General features: G+C 44.6%; 1 protein-coding gene across 1 annotated transcript in view; it reads right to left on the reverse strand.

Moving 5' to 3' along the window:
* LOC116433335 (lachesin) overlaps positions 1-16,123 on the reverse strand; it is a 440,445-nt gene that overhangs the window by 90,497 nt on the left and 333,825 nt on the right. The window lies entirely within an intron of this gene.

The raw sequence follows: 16,123 nt of genomic DNA on the forward strand, positions 1-16,123 counted from the left end.
AAGGTTGACGGTTGAGAACCGCTGAAGGTGTGTTTATAAAGAGATTGTGTTTTTGTATATACCTACTACGCTTCTGAATCGATGGATGATAATATTGAGGGGTCAAGATTCAGATCGTTCTAATTTCCAGCTGACGCTTGTCCAATAATTCAGATAAATTTCTATTTATCTTCAAGGAACAATCGACAACACTGAGACGAGTAATCTCAGCGGTATAGATTTATAAGACCAAAGGTCTATTTATAAAGAGACTTCCTTCCTAGACGATCTCCTACCGATAGACAATAATATCAAGAGAATCAAGATTTAGAACGCCCCAATTCCTAACTGACTATTCAATAATTCCGTTACCCGAATTTCCACGTATCTCCAAGACGCAATCGAAAGTGCTACGAATAGCTCGCATCGAAGCTCATTCCCCGGAAACCCATCATCATTAACGAAACTATACGAGTGTAACGCCGTTCCACACCTTATTTATACCCAGCCCTCAAATTCAAACGGCTCTCGCGCGGACCGTCGTCCATTGAAATTCAGTTCCTCCGATCGGATCGCAAACACCGATTAAATCGCGCCGGGCAGCCCGTTATTCAATTTTCCCTTGAGTACCTCGACGGGACTTGCGTTCGTCGCCTTTTCGAGTCGTGGACGAAGATCGCCGATCGTCCCCGCTATCCGTGCCCCGTTTCAATGGCGGCGGCGGCGGCCAGCGCTCGGCCGAGCCGTGGGGTCGTAAAAGGTCGGAATTTCAGCCGGAACATCTGGCAAGCCGTGCTCCGAGGCATCCGGCCCTCCGGAGCTTCATACAAATTCATGGCCGGGCTGCGCCTGACCGTTCCGCCGCGGCCATTTCTCCAAGTTTTCGGCTCGGATACTTGCGCGCACACACCGCACGCGTGCGTTCGAACCGCTTTAACGGCCGCGTGCGTGCGTGCGGCTGGTTACGTCGTTTAGAAACCGGCCCCGTGGCAGTCCGCTCCGCAGTCGTTAAATTAATCTTCGGTACGACTGTTTTTAATGCTGACGATTTCATCAGGCCGCGATTTCATCGCGGGAGAGACCGTTTCGGTCGCACGGACACGCTCGTTTGTTTCTCGTGTCGCTTTTGATTAGCGATTTAGTCGGTGGCGTTTAGCTGATGAAATAGTCGAGTAATTAATATCACGAATGATGGATGCCGTTAAAATCTGGAGGCTTACGCGCCGGGTGCGTGTAACGATGGAATATTTTTAGACTGTTGTATGTAATATATGTGTTATATAGAATTAGTGGGATATAATTAGCGGTGTTGTAGCGTTCGAGTGACAAATTTTCTAGTGAATAAATAGCGGAACTGATCAAGCTTGAATATGCCAACGATGAAGCAATGCAACTTCGCGCTCTTTTAACACGTTGAACACGATTCCATAGAGCGAAACGCGAAATGAAAAGAATCGAATAAACCATTCGATTGAATTCCATTAGTACAGCGTGATTATCTAGCTGAATGTCACCGAATTAGACAGCGTTATTTCTGATATTCAAATGTTTCCAAATAACCATCGTTTTATTAAGTAGCCTATAGAAATTCGATTTGGGGGTCGCCGGTGACGTCAGCGCGTTAAAACTAAAAACAGCCCATCTATAAATTCGAATAATTAACTTCCAAATCGAATCGACTATTCGGTGTACACGCGTTCGGGAATCCGCGAAGACTGGACGTTCCGTCCGAGGGAAGTGATTTCATTGGAAGTGGAGTAGCACGGTCTATGGTCAGACAGTTCCCGAGGAATCTTGAGCAGAATTCCATTGGTACGGTTCGAACCGGGGAAAATGAAAGGGCGGAGCATTAATATTCAATACGAGGGCCGCAAGCCGGCGAGTGAAAGAAGTCCGTCTATGGTCAGACGCGAGTTAAGTTCCATTCCGCGGCGCCATCGGCGGGTAACGCGTTTATCGGGCAGCGTCCGGTCGCGTGCTGCGCATCCTTTGACGCCGGCCGATGCGCCCGGTGCGCCGGGAATCGCGTTATTTTGCCAAAACCGTGGAAAAACTACCGGCGACTTTTTTTTTGTTCACTCGGATCGGACACGCTCACACAGGCGCGCGCGCGCGCCCGCGCGCGCCGTTAATGAAGTTTCTGCTCGGGAAACGGAAAGCCTGTTACGCGGCATAAAAATTTCACCGGGAACTCTCCTTTCCGGGATGGCTATTAGCGGCGACCGGCCCGATGTATCGATTTGCATCCGGGCTTTGAGCCGGTCGCCGCCTAAACACTCCTGCCGCCAATAGACGAATACATTAATGGGGGATGAAACGATTGCGAAATGAAGTTGTATCGGGTGCCGATATCGTCCTCGTCGAAATAAAGGATCGGCTGGCCGCCGCTCGACGAGCCGATAAACGCGTGTCCGCTGCAACGTCCGGTTAGATACCGTTGTCGCGTCGCTGAATCGCCTTAGGAGGGCTATCGGCGAAACCTTCTGCGAGGCACATCAGAGCCCTGGGTATTTTTACCATAGCAGAAATGAAAGCCCGAGGAACCGTTACTTCAATAATTTAGTCGCAGTTGCTTCGGCACGTTCTGCCAGTTTTGTAGATTTACCGTAACTTTTACCTTACATCTGTTTGCCGGAAGTCGAGGCGATCCTTGGTTTTATCACTCGCTATGGTCAGTGCCAAGAACGCTCGGGACCTTGCGTGGGTCACCCGGGGGCCGCAATCGGCAACCCCTCCAGGATCACTGGTTGAGTCCCACTCGAACGAATTTTTGTTTGTACGCGCCCACTGTCTGGAAGGCTACAAATCAGGAAGCTTCCAATTTTGCGCACGCCTACCCAAAGGTTTATAGAAACCCACGCAAGGTACGGAGAAGGGAGATATAACAAAAAATTGAACTAGACACACGAGACGGAGTATATAGACGTTGTAGACTCTCGCCGTTGACGAGTATTACTGAACTCCCAAAAATAAACAGCAAATTATTTTCACCGAAGTAAATATTTATACAGTCCACTTCCAATCAGTTCGCACAAAGTTAAGTCGGCGTGCGACGTACGGGTTTCCCTATAACATTTTGGAATAGAAAACGCGTACGCAACAACCGTTGCCGATGTCCTCTAATTTCCTGAATCCTCGTGCTCCGCGGATCGCGAGTTTCCGGAAGCTTCAATGGAGGGCTCCGACGCGGAGGCGGTACTTCGCGGGGCTTTCGCCGAGGAGAAATTACTAATAAGGCCATTAGAGCGGCACGAAATTTATAATCGCGAGGTCTTCTCGGAATTCCGAGTTCTTACTGTGACACGAATGCCCTTTGAAGAAGTTACCGGGAACTCGGAGCTCTTTTCAGTGAAAGCGCTGGATTTATTATTATTTAAGAAAAACGGGAATAGATAATTGAATAGAATACTTATAAATAGAAACGATGTAGCTCGCAGTATACAGGTCAACGCGACTCTCAAATCTCTCGCGGTCCGCATTTAACCCTTTGCACTCCGGAAGTTTTTCAATCGAAATATTCAACATTTTCCGACGAGACACAGACATCGTTTGAAGCTGATTCAACGGTAATTCACAGATAAATTAAGGAACGAAGCTATTCTATCTAAATACTTCACACAGCTACGCAAACTTTAATTTAAACTACTAAATATTCAACTACATAGTTTTATTGCATTAAATCTGACTGAGAGTGACCTCTCGAGCGCAAAGGGTTAACGTATCAAACGAAACTATAATACACCCGAGAAAAACAAACTCAACGTGCACGTACCGCAGAAGTGACACAGTATCTTCAGCCGAGGATTCGATATTCTCCCCGAGGCGTGTGCAGGAAGCCAGCGACACCCCCGCAGCCGGTCGCGATCAGAGAAATCGGAATTGTTATCGTTCGCGGGGACGTTAATACGCAGAATAATCAATATTTGTAGACAGGAGGTCGACGCGTACGCTCCCCTCCCTCCCTCCCCTCCTACCCCCGCGCAGACGCTTATGATGTTGATACAACGTGCACGATGTTGCCCCGCGGACGCGCGCCGCATAGATATTCGATTGCTCTTTCGTTCCGATGTTTATTTAATTCCCCGCCGCCTATAAATTCCCGGGCAGCGCGGTCACTTTGTTCTATTTCCCGTGTTGTTTGCGTGGCCGGCCGCGGATCGAACCCCTCTCCCCCGTCGCACGGTTCCGGGAGGCTCGTTTGTCATGCTTGTTCCCGGAGATCATGCGATCGTTCCTTCAATTGCGACACGGGGATAGGGCACGCTTGCTTCCGTGTTTCTCTATTAACCCTTATATCAACCCTATAACATTCCTTCGATCTCTTATTTTCCTTATCAGTACAAAATTTAGACGTGTGGAGAATATAATAATTTTAGTAGTTCCTTCGATTGATTAGAATATTCAATATTGACTGGTGCAATATTGGAGCCTACAGGGTTCAGAGGGTTAACACGTTGAATGCCGTGGGGGTCACCGGTGATTACTATAATTCGGTTAAACTATGATTGTTTGAGAATATCAATACAGTAATGTACCATTTTGAGGAAGAAATGAAATATAAAGATTCTAAAGATTGTAGCTCTGTGTTTGAAATTTTCTGCGTTACAAGTACTAGCATAGAAACTTAACCCTTTGCACTCGAGAGGTGACTCTCAGTCACCACTTTGATACAGCCAAACTATGAAGTTGAATATTTAGTATTTTGAATTAAACTTTGCATTGCTATGCGAAATATTTAAATGAAATAGCTTCGTTCCTCAATTTATCTGTGAATTATCGTTGAATTAGTTTCAAACAATATCGCCTATATCTCGTTGGAAAACGTTGGATATTTCTAATGAAAAACTTTCGAGTGCAAAGGGTTTATAAAATAACGTAGATATTCATTTTTCTAATATAGATGACTTAGATTCGTATACAATGTTCGATACTTCGGTTGTTCAGCTATTTCTAGTTCCACAGAAGCGAGGGAAAACAATCAGTGAATAGAAACAAAGGTGAAAGGAGGCTATCGGAACAACTACCGTACACTTCTCCCAAAAGAATTAACCTTCGTTCGACGCTGACGATATTTTCTATTTGCTCTCCCCTGTTTGCGTCGGTTTCGTTATACGATTAATCGGCGATATTTCGATACGGTCCCGCCGCGGCGTCTCGCAGTCTCCGCAGCGGCGCGAGAGCAAAACGCGCGCCGCGCGCACGGATTGGTTCGCCGGCTAATTGAACGTGAAACTGGCCGCGCTGAACGCGGCGCGCCAGCGTAAACAAATTAGCCGACTCTTCGATCGGCCAGCTCAATCTCTCCGGACGTCCGATGAAAGACGCATCTGTCCGCGGTGCGTTCCTTCTTTCCTTTGCTCCCTTTTCGATCTTGTCAAACGCGTTCCGCGTATCTGTCACTCACATCCCTCGATTCCTCTTCTGTAACGCGACTCGTCGAACGGAAAACTCGCGCTAGATCCCCTTCGAGCAATCCGTCGATAATTAGCCCCGATATTCGAACTTTCAGCCATTCGAAGAATCTTTCCTTCGTATTGTCAGCAACTCGAAGGAATTTCAGTAGAAAGGACATATTCGCATGTAAGTGAACGATGTATCACGATATTATACTATAGATAGAAGAGTCAGAAATACATTCTATTGTTCTTTCATTGTTTATACAATTCCTACTAAAAAAATAAGCCGACGTTGACGATTTGAGATAATCGAATATCTTCCCATCTACTTATCCTTTCCTCGTATTAATCTTTCATAACTCAGGCGAAATTTCTTTATTCAATTTCCGACCTTAATACTACGTTAAATATGTCATTACCTTTTGAACCGATAATATCTACTCACCACGAAAAATGTTTGAAACTATAAACGCGTCGAATTTCTCGATCAGCGGCTGTAGATTCGAATTTTATACGTTTAATGATACAATTTTGCAGTTTACATCGACAAATTTCAACCGGCTCCGGAGCCCTCCAGTGCAAAGAGTTAATTACGTGATGCTGGTCGCCATATTGCGACACGTGTCGCGATGCTCACAATATATCACGATATTATATCATAGAAAGAAGTGTCAAAGGTACATTCTATTGTTCTTTCATTGTTTATAAAATTCCTGTTAAAAAAATAAGCCGCCGTCGATGCCTTTGAGATCATCGAATGTCTTCTACTCATCTACTAATCCTTTCCTCATATTTATCTTTCAGAACTCAGGCTAAATTTCTTTGCTGAATTTCCGACCTTAACACTACATTCATATGATTACCTTTCGATAATATCTAATCACCGCGAAAAATGTTTGAAACTATACACGCGTCGAATTTCTCGACCAGCGGCTGTAGATTCGAATTTTATACGTTTAATGATACAATTTTGCAGTTTACATCGACAAATTTCAACCGGCTCCGGAGCCCTCCAGTGCAAAGAGTTAATTACGCGATGCTGGTCGCGATATTGCGACACGTGTCGCGACGCTCACTTTCCCCCTTCCCCCCGTTCTTTTGATCCTCGCCGGTCTGCCTCTCTCTTTCGCGCCTTCCGCCGGCGCGAGCAATATTGACACGATCGGGGCGCACACCGACGGCATCGGTATTTATGCGTAAATACGCGCGACGCGCAATAAATAGAATGAAGTATTATAGATATTGCGCGCGCCCGGATTAATCCCGCGCCGCTCCACTTTCCGCGCCGCGTTCCCCGGCCCGCCCCGGTCAAACCGGTGTATTTGCACGCGTGCCGGCTGTTACTCTTCATTTTTTAAATGGATCGCTTCCGAGCCGGCCCGGCTCGAGCTACCCGCGCTTGATCAACGGCGAGTTTTTCTGCTGGCGCAGTTCGGTCGCCGATATTTCGATAAGTGAGATGATTTTCGCTCGGCGAATATATCGAGCTACCCATTATCACGATGTTATTAAGCTCGGCGAACTCTCGCCGCCGGTTGTTCGCTGGATTCTAAAAGCTGAGCTCTACGGGAATGTGGACAGAGCCCTAGGTAATTAGGGGATTCGAACTCGATCGGATTATTTTGAAACATTCGAAAATTCGTCGCGATTTCTTCGATTTTTAGCGAGTCGATTCGTTCTGATTATACTACACGCGATGGGAATTGAAAGTTATGGATAGTCACTAGCATTTGTAATGTCAGTGCTATTTCACTGAGATCATTCAGATACGTTAACCCTTTGCACTCGAGAGGTGACTCTCAGTCATTTGATTCGATGTAACAAAATTACAAAGTGTTGTATGTAATATCAAATTTCGTATAATGCATCAACATGCGAAATATTTCTATAAAATAGCTTTGCTTCTTAACTTATGTATTTCTCATTAGTTCGTTTCAAATATGAAAACGACGAGTGAGACTCGTGATGAAGATTTCTAGACCAATTTAACAACCATCAGGGTTATTTAATACATACAAATCGAAGCAAACAGCTATTTCGCCATCATCAATTTATTATCTTCAAATGAAATTTCCACTTCAAGTAAAATGGTAAATTTCGTTGCATTTCTTCCAAATTGTCGATAGTAAAATGTTACACGATCTTACCAGCGGATAACAGCATACAGTAAATAGTACGTCAAAGGGTTAATTATAGCAACTGGAATATTATTTCCATATATTCCCCGTGAGAATTCCATGGAACACGCAGAGACGCGAACTCCCGATACCCTAATGTTCAGCCGGACATCTAAACGTTTAGGGTACGAATCAATCCCAAATCCTCCTGTGAAGTCAAAGAAACGGCAACCGAGCATCCTCAATCGGCCATTAATGCTAATTGGCATGGTTTAATGGGCCTAATAGGTTTATGATTTCGTGACGTGAATGTTCACGGAATTAGCGTCCGGCGATAAGGCACGCGTCAAAGGGTATCCGCGCGCTCGTGGCCGATAGGCTGGCAGAATTTCGCAGCGGGGCAGAAGGAAGGGCGGGCTCAGTCAATCGTCGGTAAGCTCGATAATTAATCGGTCCGCGGCCGTGCGGATCGGTTTATAACCGTTGAGAAGCCGATGGCGCTTTGACTGTTTCACAATGCGCGGCGACCTTAATGTGCCCGGCTGTTTCAGCGGCGGAACGACTGGCAGCGAGCGTGCGCGCCGGGCCCGCCGCGTGAGTAATTGCTGAGTTATCTTACATCTGCGCGGCCACTCTCGAAACTTGCGCGCGAATTAAGGGAACGAAAGAACTTTTGTTTGCGTTTAATAGGGCCACGGGTAGACGGCGCGTCGCCAGCGGCCGCATTAATTACTCCGCCGTAGATCACCCGGCCCGGATTTACGGGCGGGAATTCAATTTTAATCGGGTTATTAAGTCGCTTTATGAATTCCCGTTGACTTCGGGCCGCAGCGTGTTTAACACTAAAACTACCGAGCACTTCAATTCACTTTTTGAGATTTCCCTGTAGAAACTCCGAGAGCGTCTGTTCAGGCTTTGGTTGATTTATAATTCAGTTCGCGTAGCGTTGAATGAATTTCGTTGATAATTTCTCAGAGAAACATTTGTCACTGTTGATGTGTAATATAGGTCAATACCAAAGAGGATGTTTATTTTATCTATCTGGTTTGGGAGACCAGATATTTTTTGTAACTTGGTTACAAACTTTTGGCACTTTTGACACTTTTCGGAAAAATATTCAGCTTTGCTTGTAATGATGTTGAAACTCTAAGGGTTAAGTTCCATCTGGAAATCCGACGTTTCTATTATTCTTTAGCTTCAACAATATACTTACGGACGTTTGTTCTACACTTTATTCTATTGTTCCTAGCTCCTAGGAAACTATTCCTTGTTCGTCTATATAAATTACGGAAATTGTAGCTTCAAAACCAGAGTATCGCAGTGCGCGTTCGCAGGATTGTAACATTTTAGATATAACACAAATCCAAAGTGAAACTACAAAATCGAATTCCGTATTCTGTCTCGTAAGTTACAATTTTCGGTTTGATTGATGTTTAAAAATGTATAAACCTAATGACCGACGATCGCGTTTCTAATAGCTGAAACTTGTGTTAACCCTTTGCACTCGAGAGGTGACTCTCACTCGCCACTTGATTTCACACAGTGAAACTATAAAATTTGATACTTAACATTAAACTTCGTATAATGCATCAATTTGAGAAATATCCAAACAAAATAGCTTTGTCCTTCGATGTAAGTATGATTTCTCGTCGAGTTAGTTTCACAAAATATCCTCTCTATCTCATCAGAAAATCTGAAAATATTTCCAATGAAAGACTTCCGAGTGCAAAGGGTTAACCAAGCTTGGAAAACCGACCGAGCTATCACTGTCTTCCAGAGACCAAGTACAGCTAACGATTCCGAAAACTTTACCCGTCGATATTCTTAAAAGGCAAGCATTGTCGAGCTTGCGTGCTAACGCGATCGAACGTATTGTGCCGCGATCGGTGTTTTACAGTCTGACAAGGGTGTCACGTCGCGTCGAAGCATCCGGCGCCCGCGGCACGGCAACGCCGACCGATTCCCCGACGTTGTCGCTAACTTTTAACGATCCCGTAAACTTCGGGATGCGCGAAATTTCATCCGTGCTCCGCGGCCGCATCGAACGATATTAGGTGCAGGGCGTCGCTCGTTATGTATCGGCCGGATTTCCATGTCGGCGGCCAGCGTCAAAGTGGCGGGCCCAGCTACGAGACAAACCATGCACACCGGTACTTTGCGCGGCGGGCCGACGTGTCGAAGTTTCGAGCGAGGCTCGCATTCCACCGCTAATGGCACTCGCGGATATTAAACTCGATTTCGAATTGGACCGATTAGACTTACTGCATAATTAGGATCGGAACTGCGAGACAAGATCTCGTGGGCTGAACGATGAAATGGTAAACACTTGGTTCGAATAGTGAGTTGTTTATTTTGAACTAGCTTGTGTCCATTTTAAAAAAAAAAGAATTAATGAATGCCGCACGATTCCATAGAGAAAAATACAGGAAATGAGGAAAATATAATATTGAATCGTTTGATTGAATTGTATTGTTATTATTGCCGAATAATGAAATGGTGGAAACTTGGTTCGAATAATTGACTCGTTTATTTTGAAGTAGCTTGTGACCATTTTTTCAAAAAGTCGAGTTAACGCGTTGAATGCCGCACGATTCCATAGAGTACGATACACGAAATGAGGAAAATATAATATTACATCATTCGATTGAATTGCATTATTATTATTGCATATTCGTCAAACTAAATGTCAATGTAGTATTTATAATATAGAAACATTTACAAATAATCATCGTTTAATTGAATGAACTGTAGTGATTCGGTCTAGTTGGGGGTCACCGGTGACCCCCACGGCATTCAACGTGTGAATCGTTATGATAGTTGTAATTTTATATACTCTGTTTATTCATTATGGGATTTTTACCCAATAATTTATCTTTCATCCAGTGTTTTTATCTCAATCAATTCATCGAATAATTTCTGAGAAAATCATTTCTGCCACAATTGCGAAAGAAGTGGCACGAAGTGGGTCATTTTGACCCATCTGCTGGTTCTAGTGTTAAGTGGACTTACGCCACTTTCAAGATAAACAGTTCGATTACTCTGTTTTTGATCTGGTGTTCCTCACTTGGAGGTTATAAGGAGAGTGTTCTAACAATGGCACTACTTAGAGGACTCATTTTTATCAGCGTGACTCTAGTTTTATTTATTGCGCCTCGAGACGCGATTGACGAAACGCAGACGACTCTTCCGTCGCTAAGATCATCTTACAAATTATCTCGGGGACGAACATTAGTCTTCCTTGTGTTCCGGAAGGTGAGTCGCCAGATGAGTCGCTCAGAAGCCAATGCGGTTAAGTCTGATGCAAATGGGTTAACCGCATTGGCTTCTCAGCGACTCGGTTGACGTATGCGTGAAACAGAGTGTCAGACTAATCGTTAAATGAGATTTTCTATGTTCCTAGATTACTCGTAGCAACCATAAACACGAACGATAGACAATATTTATATATTATAAAACACCTTGCTCGTACTTCTAAAAAATGGCAATCTTCAATGAAATTTCAGGCTATAAATTAACTGCAGTGAACGTACATCGAACAGACAGGATCTTAGTAATGTTAATGAACTGCGATCCATCTATTCCATCCGCGAAGAAGTTTCCCCATTAGAACAATGGCCCCATCGTAACAAACGTAAGACGAGTCGAGAACATCTAGAATAGGATCTTAAAAGAAGCCTCGAGGCGAGAGCTAAAGAACAAGTGGCCATTCAGTCGGAAGAACCCATCGAAGTTCTAAACACCTCAACTCAATCAATCGCAAGCATCCACAGTCTCCTCTCGTTAGCACTTGAAAGAACCTAAAATTCTTTCAGGGGGAACATTTTCAATGTTCCCGGCAACCGTGCAGCTCTTTGTCTTCGGAAAAATGTCGATCTCCGAGAAGCTTCGTTACGTTTCAATATTAACCACTTGCGGAAATACGTGCCAAGCACGTCGAGACTGTTGCAAAATTCTCAATTACGTCTTTCACATATTGACAATCTCGTTGCATTACATCTATTAGATTGTTCAGAGATGTATCACTCTATGCAGAACGATTAACAAACAAAATTATATCAGCGTGAAATAGGTAAAGCCGAAATTCATCACGTGTTACGCGTCTGAAAATGGCAGCGGGACACTCACCGTCGCTGTCGCGTGAGAAACAAAAGGAGCCTCACTGATTGGCCGCTCGGTAAATATGCCGACTGTTTTTCCTTGAGCATCAGTTAACAACATCGGCTCGCGAAATCAACAACCGGCCAGTCTCGATACAAACGTAGAAACAAGCATCCAAAATCAACCTCTGTGTTGATGAAATCGTTAGAATCACTGTATTACTTCAACATTGTACTTTTAATCCTTTGCACTCGGAAGTATTTCGTTAGCAATACTTAATATTTTCTAACTAGACAAAGATGATGGTTTCTTTTAAATGAATTCAAAGAGAAATCACAGGTAAATTGAGAAACAAAGCTTTTTTATCCCAATATTTCGCGCACCGATGCATTATATATAGTTCAATATTAAATATTAAATTTTCTAATTTTACTGCGTCAAATCAAATGGTGACTGAGAGTCACCTCTCGAGTGCAAAGGGTTAAGTGTGAAATTATATTTTTTTTTTATGAAACTAAACAAACCAGTTCAACAACCTTATTACCCTATCACTGTAAGAAGTAGGGTCCGAGCGTGAATCGCGAAGTCGAAAACAGAATCAACGACTACCCTCGTCGCGAGACATTGGAAAATCTCTGAATTCATCTCCAGCGCAAGCGGTTAATCCGTACGCTTCATTCACCGGGAAGATCCCAGTTAATTCTCGTTAATTTCCCCCCTGGTCCTCGGAAATTGCACTAATTTAGTGGGATAAACAGCGTTTCCGGGGACGATCCTCGTGCTTTTTCAACGCGGCGCAGCTTTGAGCCCGGTTCGAGGTAAATCTGGTGACAGCCGGGTCCGAGCGGAGCCGCGCTTTCGCAAAGGCGGATTTGCCCGAGGAAGTTGAAAGGGTTGCCAGTCGATGGGACGATTTCGCAGACAGAGGAAGAGTCGCGCGGTCCGCCGCTGTCTTCATTCATCGCGTCGTCGGTGGCTCGAGCTTTGACGGAGCTCGTCGAAAAAGAAGGAAGGAGAAAGAGGGGAACGCCACCGGCAAACACGTCGTACGATTTGAAATTTCTTCCGCGACGCTCCCTCTCGCTTCTTCCTCGTGCTCCTCGCCTCTCGTTCCGCCCTCGCTCGACCATTCTTCACGTATTTACGCTTCTCCGCGGCACGCGCGCGTTCCTGGCGGAGCGGCACGCTTTAATTAGCGGGAATTAGCGTGCCGGGAGGAAAGAATCCGCGACGAAGGAGAAGACGAGGGTGAGGACGCTTCTTATTCCGGCCGCGCGCGGACTCGTCCCGCCGGAAGTCGTCCGCGGCACAGGAAACCGTCCGGGGATCGTTGCTTTTGAACGCGGCGCTGCTCGCGGTGTTCGTGTTGCGGCTTGTGTACATCAGAGGAGAATTTTCGACGCGAGCCGTGTGTAATTACTATTGTGTGTAATAACTTAACCCTTTGCACTCGGTCGTTTCTTATTGGAAATATTTAATATCTATTTACGAGGCGGAGACGATGTTCTTTGAGACTAATTCGGAGGGAAATCACCAGTACTTTGAGGAACAAAGCTGTTTTATTCCAATGTTTCACGTATCGAGGCATTGTACAAAGTTTAACATTAAATATCACATTCTATAGTTTTTCTGTGTCAAATCAAGCGGTGACTGAGAGTCATCTCTCGAGTGCAAAGGGTTAACCCATTCGAGACGGGAACTTTCTTCGAACACGGTCCCCAGGAGCGAAATTCTGTCACGGGGTTTTCCAATGAAGTTTTCTGAAATCTCCAGACAATAGTCATAGAAACTCAATTTTCTTATTATAGGTATGTTTATTTTGTTTTTCTATACTTTACAGATACTATTAACCCTTTGCACTCGAAAGTTTTTTACTAGAAATATTCAATACTCTCTGATGAGATACGGACGATGTCTGTTTCACCGAGTCAACTATAGTAACTCGATTTGCTTGGGTCACCGGTGACCCCATAGCATTCAACGTCTAATCCTTTGCGGACGAATGTCGACATTTCGACGAGATGAAATTTTCATATTTGCAAGTCTAGGTCGTAAACAAATGATTTAATTAATGGAACCGCAAGAGATTAGCACGTAGTTTCCTATTTTTCTATTGTTCAAGTAATTGTTATATAATTTAGTTTCATCTGTTGAGGATTTTGTATATTTCAGAGAATCTGCAAAGAGTTAACATGGAGAACCAGCGATCAGTTTCCTTTCTTAACAGTCTTAACCCTTTGCACTCGGGAGGTGACTCAGTCACCACTTGGTTTCCTACAGTAAAACTATAAAATTTGATATTTAATATCATACTTCACATAATGCATCAATCTGAGAAATATTGACATAAAATATCTTCATCCGTCAATTCGCCTGAATTTCTCGTCGAGTTGGTTTCACAAAATATCTTCATCTCATCAGAAAATGAAATATTTCTAGTGAAAAACTTCGGAGTGCCAAGGGTTAATACTCCCCAATCCTCTTCAATACCTCAACCTAACAATTCAAATCCCACCACGTCCAAAATGTCTAAACTCGCTGCATCAGTAGCAATTTCCTCTCCTAATAATTACTCGAAACCCATTCGAATAACTCCGCGAGTCCGTTTCCTGTTCCCATCTTCCGAAGCCAACTTTCCCGCGACAGGATGCGAGTAAACGATCATCGTCGTTCCGACCCGGGCCGATAAAGTATTTCCCTTCCTGTTTATGGTCTCCGTGAAAATCCGTGTAGTAGACGGAGTCCGCGCGATTCAGTTAATTCCACGGAATAGCCAGCGATTCGCTGTCCGAGCGGAACGGAGAGCGACGCTGCGAGAGGACACCGCTTCCTGTATTATCCCGGCCCCGGCGAATCCGCGTCCCGGCTGCGGATCCCGTGGCTCCGATCCGAATTCCGGCAACTATCGGATCCCCGATCCTACGTAATCTTCCAGATGGACGATTCGGTTGAACAGTGTTTACTTGCACGAAACAGGATGGCGTCGAATTTCCGATAATCCGCCGGAGGTTACCGCCGCCCCGAAGTTACGAGCTTTTTCCCGGCCGTGCTTCCGCATCCTTTTTTTCATCTTGCGCCGCGCCGCGTCGTTCCTCGACGCCGCTTACGTAATTCTCGCATGCCGATGCCGATCCACGGGCATTCGTCTTCGCCCGCGGACGCCTCGATCCTGTTTTTCCGCCGCCTCACGCGTGTCTCTCGCATGAGACGCCGCGAGAAATATCGTCTTCCCGAGTGTGCTTGATGTGCAGCTCCGAGGAGCCGAGGGGAATCACTGTTCGAGGGATCGCTGCTGTTTTTCGCGTGGTTTTTTGAGACTTCGGTGGATGGGAGTTTGAATATGATGTAGTGTCGAGTGTTCGATCTCTTGAGGTGGAATACTGGGATGTTTGTTAGTGGTATTTAGAGCTGATTTGGATTTTTGGCGAATGCAGTTTTCTGGTTTTCCAGGGGAAATATTAGCTAATATACGAGTAATATAAAGTACGATTCTTGGAAACGTACGAAACCTTCAATAGACGAAGCAAAATTATCTATTAATTGCTTAAATAATAGAAAACAGGAAACTAAGTGCTCTCTTGCTGTTCGAGTAATTAAATCATTTTCCACGACTTAGTCTTCCAAACCTGAACATTTCATCTCACCGAAATGCCGACATCCGTCCGCAAAGGGTTAATCCTTAGCACTCCAGATGGTATTGTAATCTATCAACAACTGCAACTAACTTTATAGTACCTCTAGTGAAAATGATAAATGCTATAACCTTCCTTCGATCTTTTACTGTCCTTCTCAGTGCAAAATTTGAATATGTGGAAAATCTAATAATTTGAGGGTAGTTTCTTTGATTCATTAAAATATTCAATATTGTTGCGCTGGGTGGGTCCTGGGGTGCTCGCCCGCGACGTAATTATTTACACAACTGTTCTTTATACAGTTCTATTTACAATGATATACAAATTATAGACGGTTCGCCCTTTTACTTGTCGATACTTGGGGGCCTGAGAGATAGTCCAGGCCCATTGACAAATTTATGACCAAGGGGACCACCATGACCTAGGTCACGTACGCCCTCGACTGAGTTTTCCTCTTTGGAAAATCAGTTAGTCGCCGTTCCTCATTAGAGCCACATAGCGTAATAAATATATTTAACCTGACTACGGACTTAGTTTTTATTTTAGTAGCCCTACAAAATGTTGTACAATGTACTCTTTAATTCGATACGTCCTCTCTCGTTCACGTCGAAGACTACTCATCTCCGTTTACTCTAACTCCTTAGCGACCAGTTTACTTCAACCTTCACCTCCTAACATTTAATTCAACCGTGCTTGTTAAAGGGACGAGTTCGACACATCGCCACCTCGTCAGTTGTATCACAACAATACACTCAAAAGTGCTCGTGACAGAGTGCTTCACAAGCTCATCAGCTCGCCCGTAAAAGGAATCAGCATGCAACGATACTCGGCACGCGAGGCTTCGTCGGAGGTCGTGCCCGGGAACTGCTGAACTTTCGCATTATAAGAGGACCGAGGAATT

The sequence above is a fragment of the Nomia melanderi genome, chromosome 2 (genome assembly GCF_051020985.1).
Source record: "Nomia melanderi isolate GNS246 chromosome 2, iyNomMela1, whole genome shotgun sequence".
In the NCBI taxonomy this organism is placed as follows: Eukaryota; Metazoa; Arthropoda; class Insecta; order Hymenoptera; family Halictidae; genus Nomia; species Nomia melanderi.